At 52.0% G+C, this 14,377-nt stretch overlaps 1 protein-coding gene across 6 annotated transcripts in view; it reads left to right on the top strand.

Moving 5' to 3' along the window:
* The window catches only part of SLC29A1 (solute carrier family 29 member 1 (Augustine blood group)), a 59,773-nt gene that overhangs the window by 12,043 nt on the left and 33,353 nt on the right, over positions 1-14,377 (top strand). Inside the window, exon 1 of one of the 6 annotated variants that reach the window (XM_043543483.1) lies at positions 6,950-7,711. The exons of 2 other annotated variants lie outside the window; for them this stretch is intronic. The gene's annotated coding sequence lies outside the window, so the exon portion shown is untranslated. Of the gene's footprint in view, positions 1-6,949; positions 7,712-12,804; positions 13,109-14,377 lie in introns of those variants that run through there. 3 more of the 6 variants (XM_037895503.2, XM_043543485.1, XM_043543477.1) reach the window with 3 other exon arrangements.

Here is a 14,377-nt window from a genome sequence, read left to right on the forward strand (position 1 = left end):
GGTAGCTGGGATGTCAGTGTCAGTAGCTCCAAACCCCTGCCCATCCCCAAACACAGGTGGCTCAGTGACATGATTGGATGGGAAGCCCAGAACTCAGGTATGCTGTCAGTGTTACAGCCTGGCATTCCTGGTGGCAAAGCTGGGTCTGGGATGAGTTAAGGTCATGCCAGCCCTGAACCCAGACACTGATTTTGTTCTAGTGCTGCCAAGGAACGGGACATCTGATTGCAGCCGGGGAGGGTCGTCTCCCAGTCCCTTTCTCATTCTTTGGCTGTCAGGGCTGGCATTCAGCAGCTGGGACAAGCAGGTGATGAAAACACAGTGGTATAGTGCGTCCTGCCAGGGGCAGTCTCGGTTCCTCTGGCACCCTGCTACCCTGGGGCCATGTGCCGGCTTGGCAGGCCCTGGAGTGCAAGATGCAGGGAGGAGCTACACAGGAGTGTGGCGTTGGATTTTGAAGGAGCAGCGCTCAGTGGGAATGGCTCATACCGATTTTTAAAGCGCTGTAAGTGTGCCCAGAAGCTGAGGTGATGGGCACATTCTTAGAAATCTGTAAGAAGCCCCCATTTCTGGGGAGCTCATAGGCAGGGAGACAGTACTGCCATGCCAGCTACAGCGGCACCACCTGCACATGGGTGCTGGAGGGCGCAGACGGCACAGCTGCAGGTGCCATAAAATAGGGTTGTACATGCCGTCCTGTGGGTCAATGGGAGCGGGCATGGAGTCCTGAGCTGGGGAGAGCTGCCTTGGCGGGCAGGAATGGAGGTGCGGGGAGCTGTCCTGCAAGGGGAGCTACCATGCAGACTCAGAGTGAGGGGGCCTCTGTGACAGCTCCCTCCCCCTGCGGAGGACTTGATCCTTCCCAGCTGTCCATCTCTCCCTCATTGTATTTGATGAGCCTGGCTGGCCTCCAGCAGCCACTCTCAGCAGAGAGCTCTGCTCCTTCTCAGCGCTCTGGCTCCAGCAGCCAAGGAGCTGGCGTTCACGTGCAGGTTGCACTCGCTGAGCTGGTCTGTCAAGTCCGTGCTCTGCCAGTGCCCCGGGCTGGGGGCAGTGATGTGACCACTGGAATTCACTTGGGGCCTGACAGGCAAGGCGAAAAGGGCTTCCCTGTGACTGAGGGGGCAGGACCTGGGTAATGGGGTAAGAGTGAGGGATGGGAGGTGGGCAGCCTCCAGCAGTTCGTTCCCTCCACACCTACCCCAGAGCAGCAGGAAGCTGGAAAACCCCATGGGCCCCATGTGAACAGGGGTCACTCCTGGAACCGCTCTACGAACACAAGCCCACGTTATACGTAAGGAGTTCGCTGGGGTCTCACTCGGTCCCTCCCAGGTGATGTATATGGGATCTCCTTCCCCCTGCACCCTGCTATGAGCGTGTAATGCCTGAGGAGTCAGCCATGTGGGCACTGGGCACACTCTGCTCTCAGCACCACAGCAGCAGAGCTGTCCAGCCTCCCCCACTTGGTGAAGTGGAGCCATTAGGTGGTTAATTATTACAGTAGGAGGGAGTGAAGGTGTGGCCTGCACTGGAGGGGACAGGAGCTGGGAAGAAGGAAACGTTAGAAGTGGAGGAGTGGTAAAGGGAGTGAAGGGTGCTGGGGGGGACTAAAGAAGGAGGTGTTAGGGGTAGGGGATTGCAGGGAAGAGAGGGGCTGGGGAGGGAGGTACAGGAGAGGCTGCTGGCATAGGGGAGGGAAGGGGAGCTGGGGAGGGAGCTACAGGAGAGGCTGCTGGCATGGGGAAGGGAAGTGGGGAAGGGGGAATGAAGAAGGAGCTACAGGAGAGGCTGCTGGCGTGGGGGAGGGAAAGGGGGTTGGGGATGGAGGTACAGGAGAGGCTGCTGGCGTGGGGGAGGGAAAGGGGGTTGGGGAGGGAGCTACAGGAGAGGCTGCTGGTGTGGGGGAGGGAAGTGGGGAATGGGGGCTGAGGAGGGAGCTACAGCAGAGGCTGCTGGCGTGGGGGAGGGAAAGGGGGTTGGGGAGGGAGGTACAGGAGAGGCTGCTGGCGTGGGGGAGGGAGGTACAGGAGAGGCTGCTGGCATGGGGAAGGGAAGTGGGGAAAGGGGACTGGGGAGGGAGCTACAGGAGAGGCTGCTGGCATGGGAGAGGGAGGTGGGAAAAGATCACTTACAAAGCTGGCCTGTCCAGGAGATGGCACCATAGACAGCATTCTTGGCAGAGGGGCAGTTGCTCCCCCATGGGCCTGTGAACTGGGTGGAGTGGAAAGCCCCCTACAGGCTGTGAGGCGGGGAACCCCTGGCCATCAGCCTGTGCCCTGCTTCCTGAGAGAGCGAGTGGCCTTCCCCTCACATACATACAAGGGTGTCCTTCGGTCTAAATGAGTGTGGGAGGAGGGGTCTGGCCAGGAGCAAGGACCGTGTGACCCCAACAGTATCAGCATTTAGGGGCCCTGCCCCCCAAAGCCTTTAACTCCCCTTCCTTCCCAGCTGTGCCAGACTGCCCTGGTGATTATACAGTGACCAGCAGCTCCCTGGAGCTGCAGTTTGGATTTAGCCTCATGTCATGCTAGTCCCACAGACCCAGCTCCCTCCACCAGTCCACGGGGCACTAGACACCCCTGAGCCTGGCCCTGCTGTGGGGAGGCAGGTGGGCTGAGCTGCCCAAGGGGGTCCCTCACAGGGCTGCTGCCTGACTCACAGACAGTGTGGGTTTGTTTGTGCCCGCTGAGCCGGAAAGGCAGAGCCCACACCCCTGCTGCCCCTCCCAGGACAGCAGAGATGGCTAGAGTCCCACAAGGCCTCACCCAGAGGAGAGTGTCGGTGCCAGAGGGAAGGGACTAGGAGCTCAGGCCAGCGTGGCAAGCACGGGGTTGATATAGGTTAGTCTGTCTGAGCGCCCCATCACTGGGCTTACTGCCTGGGGTGGCCTTCTGGGCACAACAGGCACTGTGACCCATTGCGTCTCCGTATGCATCATCAGAGGCTTAGAGGCACAAGCAGGCTGCCTTGTCTATGCTCCTGGGGGGCACAGAAAGTGCTATCAGCCCCCAGAGGGTATCTGGGACGCGGTGAGCAGCCCTAAACACATGCGGGAGGGAGGGAGTCAAAACAGTTGCTCTTCTTTTAGGAAGGGAATCATACGTACAGGTGCGTTCTGTCATTCCCCAGCAGAGGGCAGTCATCACATGCATTGGCATTGCCACTGAGCCCTGTGAAAATAGTTATTAGTTCTGACCCCTTCTACTGGAGCCAGGGCTGGGTCTAGGCCCCCACAATACAGCATGGACCTGACCCTGCATGGCTCTTAGCTAGGAGCTGTGCAGTGATGGGGGAGCCAGTGATAAAAGTATGAAAGGGAAACATGCAGGCTGTGTTTAGAGGACCTTCCCGGCACTTAGCTGTGAATTACCTCCCCAGAGAAGGAGGCCCTAGGCTGGACAGAGCCCTGGGCGATGTGCTATAGGGCCTAATCCTGCCTTGCCCTCCTTGGGAGGGATTAGGTGGAATCTACTAAGGCATCTCCCATCTCTGACTTCTCTGCTGATTTGAAGCCTCACTTTTATCCACAGCCTGCTCTAGGCAGCTGCTTCTAGCAAAAGCTTATTGGAGAGACAGTCAGGGTGGAACTGGGCTGGCTTATGGCAGCTGGGCAGCCAGAATTCTCACCTGCTATCAGCAGCTTGTGCTGCAGCTTCTCAGCATTCAGCTAAAATAAATCTGTAGCCCTTTGGATTATGAAGGAAAAACTTCAAATCATGACACAAATGTCAGCAATGCCTAAGTCTGCAGAGAGCCTGGTACAGGTGCTCTAGGACAGGTGAACTGCCCCCATTCTTCTCTGTGAGGTGTTAATTATGATCAAGGTGAGGAGAGTGTAAATGTCAGCCTTGTTAACTATTTCACTTCAGGTTGAATCATGCAAGAAAGGAGAGGGAAGATCACACTGAAGATTTGCACAGTCCACTGTGAGTGGTGATGCCAGTGAGTGGAACTCAAGCTGTGGGCAGAGCTTGGGAGAGGACTGTGACGTACTTTTCCCTGGAAACAAACCAGCCCACAAAAAGAAACCAAGTTAGTTTTCCAGCTGTCCTGCCACCTCTCCCTCACTTTCTGTTCAAACACACAAGGGCCAACCTCTGCTTTGAGCTGTCATCCTCTGTCAAGGGGATATTCAGTCAGCCAGCCAGCTCCCCCTGGCTCTTTCACACGAAACCTCTAAGCTTTCAGGTAATAGATGTGATGGTGGATCTGCCATGCCCATAGATCTCTGACCCAGCCTGGTAAAGTGGGGAGGTAAAAATAAAATAATGCATCACCCCTGCTCTGCACCCCATCCCCAGAACCTAAGGACACACCAGGCGGCTGCTGTTGTTTCTTCAGTTGGTGTTTTTTAATAGAGACACTCATATTGTTTATTTTTGTCTACAAATGAATCATCAGCAGATGTTAAAGTCACATTTTTAACCTAACTGCTAGGCCCCAGCTTGTGGGTTTATTTCCCATTGTCAGTAACCGGCTGGCAATTGAAATAGTTCCAGCGCCACTTGGGACAGCTGATTAAAACACACATGGCCCTTCCCCTTTTTGATAAGAACAGCAGTGAAAAGGCAGTCATTTCCTGAATCTGTAGGGAGATGCAGAGTGGGATTCTGCTCCAGATGCGCCCTTTCATCATGGCTGTGCCCTCAGCCCCACTCCTTGCCACCCGCCACCCCTCTCTGTTTTTAATAAACTCTCTGTCGGTTTCTCAGCAGCTCCTGATTCTCAGCACTATTCATAGCTGGTGATTTAAGGGGCTGTTTCCAGCTTTGAGATGGGAAACATCAGTTACAGCACTCAACCCATTTCCCCCAGAGCCAGGGCAAGGCTAGCATGTTCCAGTTTCAGGATCAGGGCAGGGGCCACTGCTGCAAACTAGTGTGTGATCCACTACGAGGCTCCAAAGCTGTGCAGGGCTTCAAGGAGGCAGCTGCCCTACACTGGATGTGGTAAGTGAGCGCTCTGGCCCATCCAGCAGCTGTGTCCCCGCTACTGTCCTCCCTACTGCAGCATGGCCTGCACTGCAGTGCACAACTGATGGTGTTAAGACCAGGTGTGCTTGGGAGACTAGATTCTGGGTCTCATGACTGGTAGTGAGGGATTAGCTCAGCAAGCTGGCCCCAGGTGTGCTAAGAGGGCCTGCGGGCCAGCGAGGGTTTCCCCAGTCCCAAGGATGCAGACCATGGCAGAGTGACTTGCATGGCTAGTTTTATGGCCTTGTTTTTGTGTTAATGAGACACTAATGACGCAAGTCCTGTGCTTCTGCCTTTGCTCCTATAGGGCCCTTTGCAGCAGGGTGACCTCTTGGCATCCTGGCCATAGCTACCAGGCCCTGGGAGCTTAGAACAGGAAATCCACTTGGAGAAAACCCTGAATGGATTTGGTGACAACAGGTGCTAGGTTGATCTCTGCAGACAGGTGGCCTCTACGCACAGAGCCAGGGACTTGCCCAGGCCAGTGTAGTGATCCTCAGCCCTGCTGTGCAGGGACCCTCTCTAGACAGGAGCTCCATCTTAGTGGTTCCTTGGCCTCTGCTGAGACTGCCAGCAAGTGGGCCAATAAGTGCCAAAAGTGATGGTGGTTTTTGTGTCATGGACACATGTCCCCCAGGAACTGGGCTGAGAATCCACCAACTCACTTAGTTCACACGTGGGCCCTCGAACATCTGCCAGAAGAGGACAACTCAGTCACTGCTGACCAGAGCTGTAACTGGAATCAGCAGTAGCCTAGAGGATAAAGCCTCCTTGCCCCCAGACTCCTATGCTCTCCAGTACCTTCTAAACTGAGCTCTGTTTTGGAACAAAATGATGGAGGGGTGACCCCAGGACCTCTTGTTGCCAACTGGCAAAGGGCATGGGAACGCATAAGAGTTACAGGCTTGTGATTCCTCATTTGTAGGTGTCTATATATTCCTGTCTCTGCTGCTCTTGTCTATACAGGGAAGGGGTGCTAGGCAGCTACAGACTGTGTTACAACAGCAATACTAGATTTTGCCTGTGCATTAGGGAGCAAACAGTACTTCACTAGCAAGCAAAGTCTAGTAGCTAAAGCCGTTTGGAAGTCCAGATGCTTTTCCAGGCTCAGTAAGGGAATATTGTCATGTTATTAGAGCGGGAGACTGATACTTTAGAACTCCTGGGCTCTGTTTCCAGTTCTGCCACTGACTCATTTGTGTGAGATTGGGCAAGACGTTTTAATCTCTCTGCACTTCAGTTTCTCCATCTGTAACCCCAGGATAGTGCTCGTACTCTACATGTTGTGGAGGGGTTGTGAGGGTTAGTTAATGAATGATTGTAAAATATTTCAGATCTCCAGACAAAAGGTTCTGTATGGGTGCAAAGTGTAAAGGATTCTAAACAGACTGAGATCATACAAATATTGACCAGCTCCAGGGCCCTAGAAATCAAATATTGGCCAAGGGGAAAAAATAGACCCTGAGATTATCTGGTGTATTGCCCAATGCCTAGGGCAAATCCCATTTTCTGCTACTGCCCTCAAAGACAGGTGTTTGTTTTTTTCCCTTTGGGTTTTGTTACTTAAGTAGAAGACACTGAATGGCTGAAAACAAATGAAGCTTTCGTTAAACATTTTGCAGGAAATGGGATGTGTAAAAGGAGATCATGTAGCACATTTTTTATGGATTTTAAAAAAATAACTGAAGGGGAAGGATACAAATGTTCCATTTGTGAGGAGTTTTCTGTCCATCACTCCACACTTTGGAAAGTTTCAGAAGCTCCAGTGGGCTGCATCGTGGCTCTGGTGCAAGCGGGGTTGGCTTGTAGCTGTGCCACCCTAGAAACAGTGCAGGGGGAGGTCTTAGAGAGGAACAGCGTCCTCTTTGCTTCCCCCTTGCTCCAGAATTGTTGCTGGCCTGTAGCAGAAGCAAATTGTGATGACACCATGAGGGTTCAGCTGTGTTAATGAGAACATTACAGGGGCTGGAGCCAATACACTGCCCTGCCCCATCCATCAGGTCAGGAAGGAGTAGTGGGCACACAGCCCCCAGTTATGCCTATGTATCTTCCCTAGGGAGGCTATGCAGGGATATAAGGGGGGCTCTTACTTCCCCTTAGACTCCAAGGTGGCAATTGTAATCCAGGACACAGTTTAGCTCAGTGTGCGGTAGCTATAATTTGTAAAGTTCTCAGTGCTGATTTCTGCACAAAGCCCTGGTTTTCTCCAGGATTGAGCAAAGGTATCTTAGGTTACTGTGGGTGTTTGTTCCTGCCAAATAGCTTAGACGCAGTGCTGTGATGGCGCGTGAATCTTTCTTTCTTTTTTTTTTTTTTTTGGTCAGTGACTGAGATATTATTGGAAAGATATTTGGCAAGACTGTAGCTGCTCAAGTGGGGGCTCCTAGCTGCATGTGGATTAGGTGGAGTCACAGGATACAGGGTGAGTCATCTGCCTTGTAATGAAAACCCTTCCACATGAACTGCAAGTCACTAATTACACTTCAGATCCAGGGCTACTCAACAGAATTAGCGTCACCTTCTTCAAACGCACTCCTGTCTCGCGCTGTGATGTGAGTTACACAACAAAGGCAGAGATGTTCGTAAATATCATTGAGTGGATGCTGCCCTGAAATTACTTTCAATTCACCTAATTGAGCGAAGCCTGCTTCAGTTTTGCCTTTGGCAGTTGCCAGAAGTTGTTGTTTGCTAGGTGGAGTTTAAAGAAGTAGCCCAACCATTTGGATTTTCATTCTTGGGTAAGTTCTCATAACAACACTGACTTGCCTACCTGCCTTGCAGTGCTGTTGTAGCTGTGTCGAGTCCAGGATATCAGAGAGACAAGTTGGGTGAGGTAATATCTTTTATTGGACCAACTTCTGTTGGTGAGAGAGACAAGCTTTTGAGCCACACAGAGCTCTACTTCAGGTGTAAGCTCGAAAGCTTGTCTCTCTCTCCAACAGAAGTTAGTCCAGTGGAAGATATTACCTCACCCAAGGCCCTGCTCCTGCAATTGGATCCACAGGGGCCAAGGGTTTGCCTGAACAGATCCAGTTGCAGGATCAGGGCATCTGTGTGCATACAGTACTTTGAAGATAAAAACTGCTATGTCCTTCTGTCGTTTCCTACATTCTGCTGGGCTTGTGTCTTCTGGTGGCCACTGATGGCTGCTGTGTGATTTGGCACTAATGGATTTTAAGCTTAGAGACTCTACTGAAGGGAAATTTATTCCTGTGCTTGGAAGCTTCGGTGTCTCTTGCAAAGGTCTGTGAATGAATTAGATGATGTCTGTCGAGTACTTTGAAGCTTGAAAGCACTAAATACTATGTTGATTGTGAACCCTTTGGGGAACACAGTGGGATATAAACGTCCGGTCCTGAAGTAGAAACTTCCTATGACATCCTCCCAGATGGAGGTGTTGTCTCCCTTCCCCTTGCATTCTGACTGTGCACATCCCTGAGAGCACTCGCTTCCTGAAATTACAGGGGCACAAATAACAGCTTTGTGGATGACTTGCTCAGAGTATTTGTGGAATCTACAGCAGATTGTTACCTTGGATTTTTGCTTCAGTTTACAGTTCTGAGCCCTGAGTGCAGAGGTCTCAAGAGGACATGCGTGGCCTGAACTTCAGAGGGGCTGAGCACCCATAGACTTCAGTGAGACCTACTGGTGCGTCTCAGACCCATTGCGCTTGAAACAGAAGGCATATTAAGTTAGAGATCATTAACTCTTAGGTTTGCTGAAGCGCAGGGGCAAGTCTCTGTCTGATCTTGTTTGTTTCTGGTGGCCTCTGAGTCTTATTTTAGGTTCTGTCTATCTTTACTCCTACAGTAAGATTTTTCCCTGACAGAGTTCCCATCACTCAAGACATGTCAATCTAGAGGGGAGAAAGCTCTGAGAAGTAGGCTATAGGACAGGCTCCATACACTTCTGGCAAGATGGGCCTGAATTCTGCAGCATGACCCCTTGATTCTGCAACATTCTGATGTAGCAGATGGGAGATTCGTTAAGAGCTTCATTTACATGACAAAAGAAGGCTTTGAATGACTTTGATTTGAAATGAATCATACCCTCAGATCAGCAGCTCCTGTGTTGTTTATGTTGATATTCAGTTTATTTTATGCTGTCCCCACCTAGTTTCAGTTTGCCACACAGTTTTATACTGAAATATACAACTGCAGCAATGGAGTAGTCAAGGGGTAGCTGTGGAGGTGGTTTGATACTGTGGGATAAGGACGTTAGGTGGATGCATCTGCTAAAATTATAGCAGTAAACTAGATAACAATGTTGATCTCTAATTTTGTCATCTCTAGGTCTCAGAGTCAGTGCCTCACTGAGGTGAATGGGGTGGTTCATCCCTCTCCAAGCTATTGTTTCCGGCTGTTTGCAGACTCAGGCGTCACTGCTTTGGTTACATTTGGATCATATTTTCAAGGCTTTTTTGCAACTGTAATGGCTACAAACATATTTTCTTTTCTTTTCCTTTTTTAAATTAAAGTGCAGTGCTGGAGCATGATTCTTCAGCCAGGGTTGGATTCTGGAACATATTCCACAGCTGCAGAAGTCTGACTACAGAGAGTAATCTTGCCCTGGGATATGGAGAGGCTGGGATCTACTGGAGGTTTTTCCATCTTTAATTTCTATCACCATCTGAAGCTGACGAAAAGTCAGATGGGTTTTTTGTGTGTGTCTTAATAACATAAGATGGCTGCAATAGGAGGGATTTTGGGTAAGCAGTTTCCGTTTCCTGCCATTGCTGTTGGTTCTGGGTTCTTGCGACCACTGTTCCCTTTAAGCTGTGTGCATGTGCGCACGCACACAGATCCTAAACCCCCCCCCACACACAGCGAAACACCACGCACACAAACATTTGCACAGAAGCACAAAAATTTGCACAGAAGAAATTTTTTTGCGCACATGGCCTGTCAAAAATTAGAGGGAACGTTGCTTGTGACCTCATTGTCTACTTGAGTTACACTTAGGAAGGGGTGCTGTGTACTGAGAGCATATGATTACATTTGTGTGCTAGTTTCCAGGGCACAAGCAGAGGTTGCTTTTAGTACAACGGTGTGTTTGGAGCCAATCTAATCAGTTTAATCACTGTATGTCAGCTGGAAATATGACTGATTGTGTTTGCTCTGATCAATGGTTGGCTTGGACTGGTTTGTGGTGAGACAAAGTAACTGATTTATCTAATGCGTCCCCTATAAGATTTGATTTTTTTTAAAAAAAATCTAGATCTCACAGTTGCGAAGGTGACCCCAGTGGCAGGCCATCTTAGGGCTTGTCTACACTACCTGCTGGATCAGCAGTATAGACGCGATAAATCAATCGCTGAGCACCCTCCAGTTGACTCCGGTACTCCACCAGAATGAGAAGTGCAAGCGGAGTCGATGGGAAAGCGTCAGCTGTCGACTTACCGCAGTGAAGACACTGCCGTAAGTAGATCTAAGTACGTCGACTTCAGCTACGCTATTCACGTAGCTGAAGTTGCGTATCTTAGATCGACCCCGCGTGGTAGTGTAGACAAGCCCTAAGTCTGCAGACAGGTGACTTGAAACAGACTTATAGATTAGATTGGCTCCTAGCTCTTTAGGAGTAATGACTGCCCTATGGATATGGGGTTAACCCTAATGATGATTGAATACAAGTATCTCTCTCTTGTGCATCCTGTAGGGTCAACCCCTACAATGGCAAAGAAAGAGGTGGACAAATTGGAAAGAGTCCAGCGGAGAGGGGGAAAAAAAATTGGTCAAAGGTTTGGAAAACCTGACTTATGTGGAAAGTTAAAAAACTTGGTCATGTTTAGTCTTGATAAAAGAAGATTGAGGGGGGACCTGGTAACAGTCTTCAGATATGTTAAGGGCTGTTATAAAGAGGACAGGTGCTCTTGTTCTCCTTGACCTACCTGAAGGTAGGACAAGAAGTGCTTGACTTAATCTGCAGCAAGGGAGATTTAGGCTAGATAATAGGAAAAAACTTTCTAACTATAAGGGTAGTTAAACTCTGTATTAGGTTTCCAAGTGAGGCTGTGGAATCCCCATTACTGGAGGTTTTTTAATAACAGGTTAGACAAACACCTGTCGGGGAGGGTCTGGGTATACTTGGTCCTGCCTCAACACAGGGGGTGGACTGGATGATCTCTTGAGGTCCCTTCCCCTACACGTCTATGATTCTATAATGCATTTAGATTAGGTACTAAGTGGTATTCCTAATGGGGATGGCTAACTCAGTTTAGGAATATACCTTTTTTTCTAGTTTAGACATACCCTACGGGGCAAGCCTCAGCAGAACGGCCTTGCCTAGACTAGGTTTATGATGTGATGTTCACTTGCTGAAGTCTGACCTACACATATTTGGGTGGGGGCTGTGTTTTGTTTTACTAATATAGTTACACTGGTGCAACCCCTCCTGTGGATGTAGTTATGTTGGTGTAAAGGTGCCTTTTACCAGTATAGCTTATTCCCATAAGGAAGGGGAATACCTATCCTGGTCTAAAGCACATTTGTACACATATAACTATGTCACACTAGGAGGTTGCACTGCACTGACTGTACCAGTATGGGTGAAGTTAAGTAAAGCTTTAGTCTCTCCGCCCTCCAACGTGTGCTAACGTCACACCTTCGCTCCTAGTCTAGAGAAGGTCTGAGACAGAGTCAGCATAAGTGTTCCGGTGCTTTGGGAAATGTATTGCAACATGCACCCAGCCTGGGGACAGCCAACGTGGGACGTCAGCCAGAAGCGGAACTGGTCTGATGAGGTAGGCAGAGACTCGCACCGGGGAGGTTGTGTGTAGAGGGTTGAGCTCCATCAGTCCCTGCCACTTGGTTTTGAAGAACGGTGTTCTGAAGCAGAGGAAGGATGGTTTATTGGTTCAAACACTGGCTTGGGAGCCAGGAATCCTCTGCCCCTGACTCACCGTGTGACTTTACGCAAGTCATTGTCCCTCCTGTGTGCTATAGTTTCCCCATCTGCAAGCTGAGGAGCAGGATCCTAAACCACGCAGTGGGCCTGAAAAGCTGAATTCATTGATGTCTGTAAAGTACTTTGGGATCCTCACATGGAAGGGGCCAAAAATGGGCAGAGCAATCATTATCGAGTGATGCTAGAGCAGCTGTTCAGAGTAGCAGGGATTCTGAGAAGTAGGCCAGTTAGAAACAGTTCTGCTCCTAGTCCTGTGCATTCCTCTCCCTGACTGGTGCGTGCTGGGGACTACAATGAGAAAATAAGCTCTTTGCCCCTTTGGAGGCTTCTTGCTCCTCCGCATGGGGCTGCAGTGGAGGTGGCAGTGCTGTGACCCTCAGGATCCTGAGCTCAGCTGGGGAATAAGCCCAGGAGTAGCAGATGAGGGGGCAAAGAGCCTGTTTTCGTGCCAAATCCCCTGTGCAGCACACAATGAATGGAGAGGAGGAAGCCAGCTTGACTCCCAGCAGAATTTCTAGGAGGCGCCGGTGGCTCACGAGTTTCTGGAATGATAAATAAACCCTGGCATCTCCTGGCTCCTGCTGCCTGTTTAATAGGCACCCAGGACAGAGTGGGGTTTATTGAAGAGGAGAAGGGCTCTCTGCCAAGGGCTGTGGTGCCTGGCAGACAACTCAAGAGCCTTGTTAAGATTCATCCCCAGCCCCTAGCTTTGGAAATATCCATGACCCACTTTGGGCCCTGGGCTGGTTCCTGAGTGGAGGAGGCTGCACCTGGTGCCCTGCAGAGGGGAAGAGCAAGGAATGCTTTAGTGGGTGGGCATCAGAGAACAAGCGAGGGGGTGGTGCCCGCCAGAGTGGAAGGACTGCCGGTTGGGAGGAGGAGCAAGGGGCTTGAACAGCTAGGGAGGGTGCGGGTGCCAGCCAGGAAGCAGAGAGGGGATGGGTTGGAGAGGGACAGAGGAAGGTGCCAGTCTGGGGCAGAGGGAGGGTATCTGGGGAAGGAGAGGGTGGAGGGGAAGGTGCTGCGGGGGCAGTGAGGGCACCGGCCTGGGGCCGAGGGAAGAGGGAGGGCTGAGCCTGGGGGAGGAGAGGAAGGAGGGTATGGGCGGAGCCGGACCAGCTCGCTGGCTACATGTGGCTCCCTCCACCACCGAGGCAATCAGCAGCCGCAGCAGCGCGGGAGCGGACTGAGAGCCCGTCGGAGCGTGGCCAGGCGGAGCCGTCCCGGAGCAGGTAGGTGAGGCTGGGCCACCGACCCCCTTCCTGCACCGCCGCCGCACTGGGACAGGCGGGACATCAGCCGCTGGCGGCGGGGGGGCGGACTGCGCGCTCCGGGGAAGCAGAGTCCCCTCCCCGCTCATCCCCTAGTAGGAGAGGAAGGGCCCCGATCCCGGTGGGGGGAGGGGGTCTGACCCGCTTGCCTGGCTCGTGGGTGGGGGAGGCCGAGCTGCTCCTTGCCCAGCACATAGGTCCCCGGCACTAGCCACCGAGCAGCGGGTGTTGCGGGTCGGTGCCCCCTCCCCTCTCCTTCCCACAACCCGCTCCCCCGTCTCTCTCCTGCCAGCCACGTGTAAATCTACTTCCTGCTGCTGTACGCAGATGCCTCGGGCACGGCCCATGCCACCGGCGCGGGGCACAGCCTGCCCCATTGCTGATCGTCACCCCAGGAGTTTGGGGAGTAACAGAAGCAGGCACTTTTCCGGGTGTGGGTGTGTGTCCCAGTTCACCAACAGTGTCATCGCCTGAACGTCTCGGGCACAGGAATCTGGCAGCACCCAGTGGACTGGGCGTGGGCAGGGAGGTGCCAGTTGTCCATTCCTTGGAGTAGGGCAGGAAAGTGGAATGTGTTAGGAGCGTGTTTTTCCCCAAAGCCAGGCAATGGTCATTAATCCTTGCGGCACTGCTCCCTGTCCGAGGTGGGGCTGAATGTCCCTGTAATGGTTACTGCTGGGGCAGCGGGTGGGAGATGGTGGTGGTGTCCCAACTGTACCATGCAGCCTGGCCCAGGTGCTGGACTTTACCGTGTACCGCCTTGGCACTGGGCAGGGGTGGATGTCTTCAGTGCCCACGATGGGAGCGACTGTTTGGGGCTGCTCATGTTGTTGCTCTTAGGTCAGTGGTACCCACCACTGTGTGGGGGGCGCTTTACAAACATGCGGGATTAAGGCAAGATCCCAGCCCCGAGGAATATACAGTCTGCCGTGGGCAGATCCAGCCCAATAAGGGTGTAGGCAGTGCTGGAGAGGGGAGCAGTGCTGGAAGGGGAGGTGGAAGAAGGAAGCTCTGAAGGAGGTTTGGTGTGTGGGACTAGGGAAGCTGCTGTGTTCTGATGGCTGTGGGGAGCTAGAGCGCTCTCTTTGTAACCCCTTTGTGTCACACGGATTCAGTTTGGAAGGCTCTTGTGTAAGAGGATCTGGAGGGTGGTCTGGGGTAGCTTCCTGTATCTGGCCCTGCTGCCTCGTCTCCTGCACTCCCCCTGGTTAGTGGCTGTAGGGGATGGCC

Source organism: Chelonia mydas, chromosome 3 (genome assembly GCF_015237465.2).
Source record: "Chelonia mydas isolate rCheMyd1 chromosome 3, rCheMyd1.pri.v2, whole genome shotgun sequence".
In the NCBI taxonomy this organism is placed as follows: domain Eukaryota; kingdom Metazoa; phylum Chordata; order Testudines; family Cheloniidae; genus Chelonia; species Chelonia mydas.